At 42.1% G+C, this 6,768-nt stretch overlaps 1 long non-coding RNA gene across 1 annotated transcript in view; it reads left to right on the forward strand.

The window, feature by feature from the left end:
* The window catches only part of LOC114484584 (uncharacterized), a 7,720-nt gene extending 5,536 nt beyond the window's left edge, over positions 1-2,184 (forward strand). The window contains exon 3 of the long non-coding RNA XR_003677684.2: positions 1,902-2,184. This is a non-coding gene — a long non-coding RNA (uncharacterized lncRNA). The remainder of the gene's footprint in view (positions 1-1,901) is intronic.
* The last annotated feature ends 4,584 nt before the right edge of the window (positions 2,185-6,768 follow it).

Below are 6,768 nucleotides of genomic sequence, written 5' to 3' on the forward strand. Positions count from 1 at the left end.
TCAGCGGCCATGGCTCACGGGCCCAGCCGCTCCGCGGCATGTGGGATCCTCCCGGACCGGGGCACGAACCCGTGTCTCCTGCATCGGCAGGCGGACTCGCAACCACTAAGCCACCAGGGAAGCCCTGAACAGCTTTCTATACATTTTCTTGAGCACATTTTCAAGACTTTCTCCACGGTAGACACCTCAAATGGAATCATTGTCCAAAATCGTTGTGCAATTTGGTCAACGGCAATGTATAAAATTTTCTGCTTTGCCTATATCCTTGCTGTGTTAGTTTGCTAGGGCTGACATAATAAAATACCACAGTCTGGGTAGCTTAAACAACAGATATTTATTTTCTCATAATTCTGGAGGCTGGAAGTCAAAGATCAAAGTGTCTTCAGGGTTGGTTTCTTCTGTGGCCTCTCTCTTCTCCCTGTGATGTCCTTTGGTCTTCCCTCTGTGAGAGTCTGTGTCCTAATTTCTTCTTATAAGGACACCGGTCATATTGGATTAGGGCCCAACCTAACAACCTCATTTTACCTAAACTACCTCTTTAAAGATGCTATCTCCAAATAGACACATTCCGAGGGACTGAGGGCTATAACATCAACATCATCATATGAATTTTGGAAGGACACAATTCAGTCCCTAACACTTGCAAAACTTGGGTCTATCAATCTCAATAGTTTCTAAAATCAATTTAATGGTTGTAAATGGTATTGTGTCATTTAACCTGTATTGACATGTCTATTTTCCATACTAGACAGTAGTTCTTGAAGCTAGGGCCTTTGTCTTACTGATCTTTGTGACCCCACCGGGCACGGCAGGCGGACTCTCAACCACTGCGCCACCAGGGAAGCCCTTGAATTACATTTTAAAAGCAACTTGAAGACAAGCTAGTAGTTTGTCTTACTGATCTTTGTGACCCCACCGGGCAACACATAATTGGCATTTAGTAAATACTTACCATTTGAATTACATTTTAAAAGCAACTTGAAGACAAACTAGTAGGCTCTGCAGGCTTAGCCTGTTTAGAATTCTTATTTTCTTCTAAGTTGTTTTCATTAATTTCTTAAAATTCTATTAAATTCTTTTAAGTTGTTTTTTTTTAATTTCAAGATTCATAAGGTACATAGTTGTCATTCATGTAAATAATTCCCCGTTTTGATTATCCAGTTTGCATCTTATCAAGGAGTTCTGCTTTCTTCTTTTACTGTGAGTCTCTGGAAAGCATTTCCCTGATTTTTAGAAATCTCAAGAAGTCCAGGCAAGGTGGGGACACAGTAAACAGAATGCAAAGTCAACCTAATTTGCTTTGGTTTTTAGTTCTGTCAAAGGTATGAATCAGTTGAGTTAAATGAAGATTGAGAATGAACCTAGAGATTAAGTTATCAGTTGGAAAAGATACTTGATCTAAGTGTTGAGCATTTGTTTGTATATATTCTTTCATCATTTTATGAATGACATAATTTTATAAAATTTTAAATTAAGTTAGTCTTAAATATACAGGTTCTAATTAGAAAGAAATAACCTTTCACTAAAAAGTTTCGCAGCTGCCTTACTATTTCTGGATGTTTTAGCAGGGAATGAGCTCTCCCTCTCTGGACTGTTGTAGCACCTTATATGTAGTTGTTATCTTGTATAAATGACTATTGACATGGAGTTTTAATTCTCCAGTTGTAATATGAACCCCAAGAAGATAGTCACTATGACTTTACAGCCCTATTGTGTCCTATACGTACACAGTAGATACTCTAAAAAAATATGCTAAATGCAGCCCCCAAATTGTTCCCCACCATCCTCCCCATGACTCTTAACAGGAAGAAAAAATTAAAAAACCCAGACCTATGATTTATGTGGCAACTCTGTAAGTAGCAGTGTGTGATTCTCTCTCTCTCTCTCTCATTCTCTCGGAGGTTGGAAAGAAAGATTTCAGTCCGGAAAAAGTTTGACTTACATCTGCAGGAGGAATACTCTGACAATTTCCTGTAGAGATACAACCTTGTAAATAGTCCCAATGGCATTAACTATTTGGATCGTCTGAGAAAGGTGCAGGATCACAATGAGGAAGGAAGAGATCACACACAGAATCCCCCCCAAGCCCATCCACATGCTCCATGTTGTTATTTCCTTTCTTCTAATCCACTAAGTCCTACCAGACTGGTGATAAACTTTCAAGGAGACTCAGCTCCGTAGGTTCCTCACCTTTGCGGTGCTATGTCTTCCCGGAGACCTTGAATTGTGGACAAGGGGCAGTCTGGTCCATAGATGGTCCACGAGAAGTTGGCCTTTAGGAACAAAGGTGTTAACATGAAACTACTCTGCGTTGTTACTAAAATTATTAGTATTATTATAACAATGACTTTCATGGAAGAATCAGTCTGCCTTCGCTAGCTGAGGAGGTTACCATAGTGCATGGGAGGATACAGAAGTGCTAACCTGGTCTGACTCACTCGGTAATTTGCCCAGTGCCACGCTTTATTTTTAGCTTTGGTCTTCTGCAGCACTTGACCTTTTGCCTGGATAGAGCAATGTACTGTGGAGCTCAAACCCATAACCCTCCCTGTCCCATGCAATGTAGGGCATGTATGTGTTAGATATGCCTTCTTTGGAAGATCTGCAATCCAGAATGGTCTTTTAGGACAAAGCAAAATGGTTTATATTCACACACACACACACAGATACTCATGCACGTACCCCTCTTTGGTAACACTGCCTTGCATGTCTAGGGACTTCCCTGGTGGTCCAGTGGTTAAGACTGTATGCTCCCACTGCAGGGGGCACGGGTTTGATCCCTGGTTGGGGAACTAAGATCCTACATACTGTGAGGTGCAGGGGTGGGGGGCAAAAAATTTTTAAAAAGACAAAAATCATTGCCTTGCGTGTCTGGTAAGACAATGTTTTTTCTTTTACATCTCTTCTGCCATCTGCTGCAAGAGATTAGTGTAATCTTTTTTTTTTTTTCTTTTTTTTTTTTTTGCGGTACGCGGGCCTCTCACCGCTGTGGCCTCTCCCGTTGCGGAGCACAGGCTCCGGACGCGCAGGCTCAGCGGCCATGGCTCACGGGCCCAGCCGCTCCGCGGCATGTGGGATCTTCCCGGACGGGGGCACGAACCCGTGTCCCCTGCATCGGCAGGCGGACTCTCAACCACTGCGCCACCAGGGAAGCCCGAGATTAGTATAATCTTAACATTCATGAAAATATTTTTAAAATGTGCATAAGGCTCATACAAAAATATGCATCCCACTTGTTTTATTTTATTTTATTTTTTAACATCTTTATTGGAGTATAATTGCTTTACAATGGAGTGTTAGTTTCTGCTTTATAACAAAGTGAATCATTTATACATATACATATGTTCCCATATCTCTTCCCTCTTGCGTCTCCCTCCCTCCCACCCTCCCTATCCCACCCCTCTAGGTGGTCACAAAGCAAGAGCTGATCTCCCTGTGCTATGCGGCTGCTTCCCACTTGTTTTAGAATAACAAAAACTTAGAAGCTTTTCCCTTCAAAAATAGAAGAGTAGTTAAATAAATCATGGAACATCCATACAATGAGCTACCATGCAGCCTTTAAAAATTATTTCCTGAGCTTCCCTGGTGTTGCAGTGGTTAAGAATCCACCTGCCAATTCCGGGGGCACGGGTTCGAGCCCTGGTCTGGGAAGATCCCACATGGCTCGGAGCAACTAAACCCGTGCGCCACAACTACTGAGCCTGCGTCTAGAGCCCGCGAGCTACAACGTTGAGCTCGCATGCCACAACTACTGAAGCCCACACGCCTAGAGCCCGTGCTCCACAACAAGAGAAGCCACCGCAATGAGAAGCGTACGCACCGCAGAGTAGCCCCCGCTCGTCGCAACTAGAGAAAGCCCGCGCGCAGCAACGAAGACCCAACACAGCCAAAAATAAATAAATAAAATAAATAAATTTTTTAAAAAATGATTTCCCTGGGAAAGCTCCTTTTCCGTGCTTCCACTGCCTTCTCTATGCCCCCTTATGGTAGAACGTGTTGCTTTTTAGTGTAATTGCTGATTTCCTTACCCATGAGAGCTGGGTCTATGTCTGTCATGTCCACTATTTTGTTCTGTACCAGAATGTAGGCACTCATTAAGTGGTGAAAAATAGACCGTGACCATATCTGGCAGATAAGTATCACGTGGGGTTAATAGAAGTTTTCTGAGTGATTGAATATTGGATGGTTTAACATTTCCTCTTTCTTCTTATACTAAAACAAAAATTTTTTCTGAGGTAAAAACATAATATTGATTTTACCATCTCAACCATTTTTAAGTGTATGTTTCAGTAGTGTTAATTATATCCACACTGTTGTGCAACAGATCTCTAGAACTTTTTCATCTCGCAAAACTGAAACTCCATACCCACTGAACGCTGATTCCTCCTCCCCTCTTCTGCCAGCACTTTTCTACTTTGTGCTTCTATGATTTTGGCTGCTTTAGATACTTCATAGGCGAGGAATCATACGGTATTTGTCCTTTTGCGATTGTCTTATTTTGCTTAGCGTAATGTCCTCGAGGTTCATCCATGGTAAATCAAATTTTTGATATGAATTCTATTACCTCTGTAACCAGAAAAGAAGTTTTGCATAGAATCATAGAAGCTAGAATAACTCTAGAACTTATCTAGACCAATTTCCCCCACCCCTAAGTTTACTTTTTCTAGACAAGAGACCCAGAAATAGAAAAGTAACTCGTTCAACGTTAAACGTTAAATAACGGCAAAAGTGAGCCCCAAAAATATAAAAATAAGTAACAGAGGTAAATGTTTAGTCCTTTCACACAATTTACAGCCCTTTTAATGCTTTTATTTTCTACTCTGTATTTAGCTGTTTAAAAACAATTGTGTCTTCTAATATTCCATTTCATCTTTGAAACAAAATCATCTGCCCAGGTTATCTCTTTGTTCAGAAAGTAGCCAGCACTTTGTTAGGGATTGTGCCTCTTCAGTTTTGTTTGTAAAACGCATTCCACGCATGGCCGAGACTTTCCATTCTGGGCCTGGGACTCCTGTTGGCAGGATGAACGGATTTTTTTAGGTTAATGGGGGAATTTGATTCCTGAGCCACGCAAATCTACAGGGTGGAGGCACCAGCAGAGTACCAGAGATATTTTAGTTCAGCTTCTTGCTATTATGTAGCATTCTCTCCTCCTCGTCTGAAAGAGAAAAATGTCCGTAGTTATAATTTATCAAATAATTGCCAAAGAAGAGCCTCTTGTTCTCAGTGCCCACATTAATTAATTAGTTCAAGGAACATGTATTATGAGTTTACCATGTGCCCTATTGTCATTTCGAGACACTTTAATACACATGTTTCCTGAGATGATAAAAAAAAAAAAGAATCAGTGATTTTTAGAGCTAAGGCTTAAGGGCTGTTAGCAATCACATAGTCAATTTTTTGACTTTTTATTTATGGGAAACTGAAGCCCAGAGAGGGACTCAGAGTCAAACAGCTAGTTAGTAACGTTCTAGAACTGAGAGGCCTGCTTCTGCCTTCCTGGCCGGGGCTCTGGGCAGTGCTCCCAAGAGCAGCACATCCATCAGGGAGGATGTCACACAATGCCGGATCGTATGTGGGCTTTGTTTGAAGAGGGACACGGAGAATCTCACTCAGCTTGCCTTTTTGTTAACAGTTTGTTCTTCTTTTCTCCCCCTAATTTACTTGTCAGCATGATTTTCAGTCTTAATACCTGCCCTGGTTTTGAATCGTGAGGAGAAAACTCTGGAGATTTCCAGCCCGAAGTGATGTCAAGCTTGGCAGTGTGTTCCAACCCTGAGGGATTATTTTTTCTGCTCTCCAATAGAGAGAACCAGGAAAGGACATTCCAAACGTCACCTGAGACTGGACCCTGTGATATATTATGCCTGTCCTTTGGTTGATGTCAAAGGATGACTAAAATCTGCTCTGAGAGGGGCCTTTGGCTTGGTGCTTTCAGTTTTGTTTATGACTGTAAGGTAGGATTTCTTCTCTAAGTGTGAGGTTACGGTACATTCTGGCAATCTTTCTAACAGAAACAACATTTTACCTGTTAGGAGTTGAGGGAGAGGAGCCTCTCCAATGTTTTCCTGTGATTCTCCCACAGCATCCTCTAAAGCACGGTGACAATGACTTCAGGAACTTCTTTGGTAAAGACTGCTTCACACTTTGTACCACTTTACAACTTTGTGAGTATATATTACTGATACGAAACTTAGTGGATATATGTACAAATAAACGATCATAATTCTCAGAAATGTAGGAAAAAATTATGTCATTATGATACCTTGTTCTGTAGAGTTCCAAAAGTCGAAATAATATTCTTTGGACAAAAAGTACCCCAAACTGGGCTTCCCTGGTGGCACCGTGGTTAAGAATCCGCCTGCCGATGCAGGGGATACGGGTTCGAGCCCTGGTCTGGGAAGACCCCACATGCCGCGGAGCAACTAAGCCCGTACACCACAACTACTGAGCCCGCGAGCCACAACGACTGAAACGTGCACGCCTAGAGCCCGTGCTCTGCAAGAAGAGAAGCCACCACAAGGAGAAGCCTGCGCACCGCAATGAAGAGTAGCCCCCACTCGCTGCAACTAGAGAAAGCCTGCTCGCAGCAACGAAGACCCAAAGCAGCCAAAAATAAATAAATGAATAAATAAATTAAAAAGAAAAAAACAACCCTGCTCCACCTTCTGCTTTTCCTTTCTGGGCATCTGTCCAAGTCATGTGACTAGAAAGCATCCTAGACTCTCCCCATTCTTCCTCATCTCACGTTTAAAGTCACCAAGGATA

Source organism: Physeter macrocephalus, chromosome 20, assembly GCF_002837175.3.
Source record: "Physeter macrocephalus isolate SW-GA chromosome 20, ASM283717v5, whole genome shotgun sequence".
In the NCBI taxonomy this organism is placed as follows: domain Eukaryota; kingdom Metazoa; phylum Chordata; class Mammalia; order Artiodactyla; family Physeteridae; genus Physeter; species Physeter macrocephalus.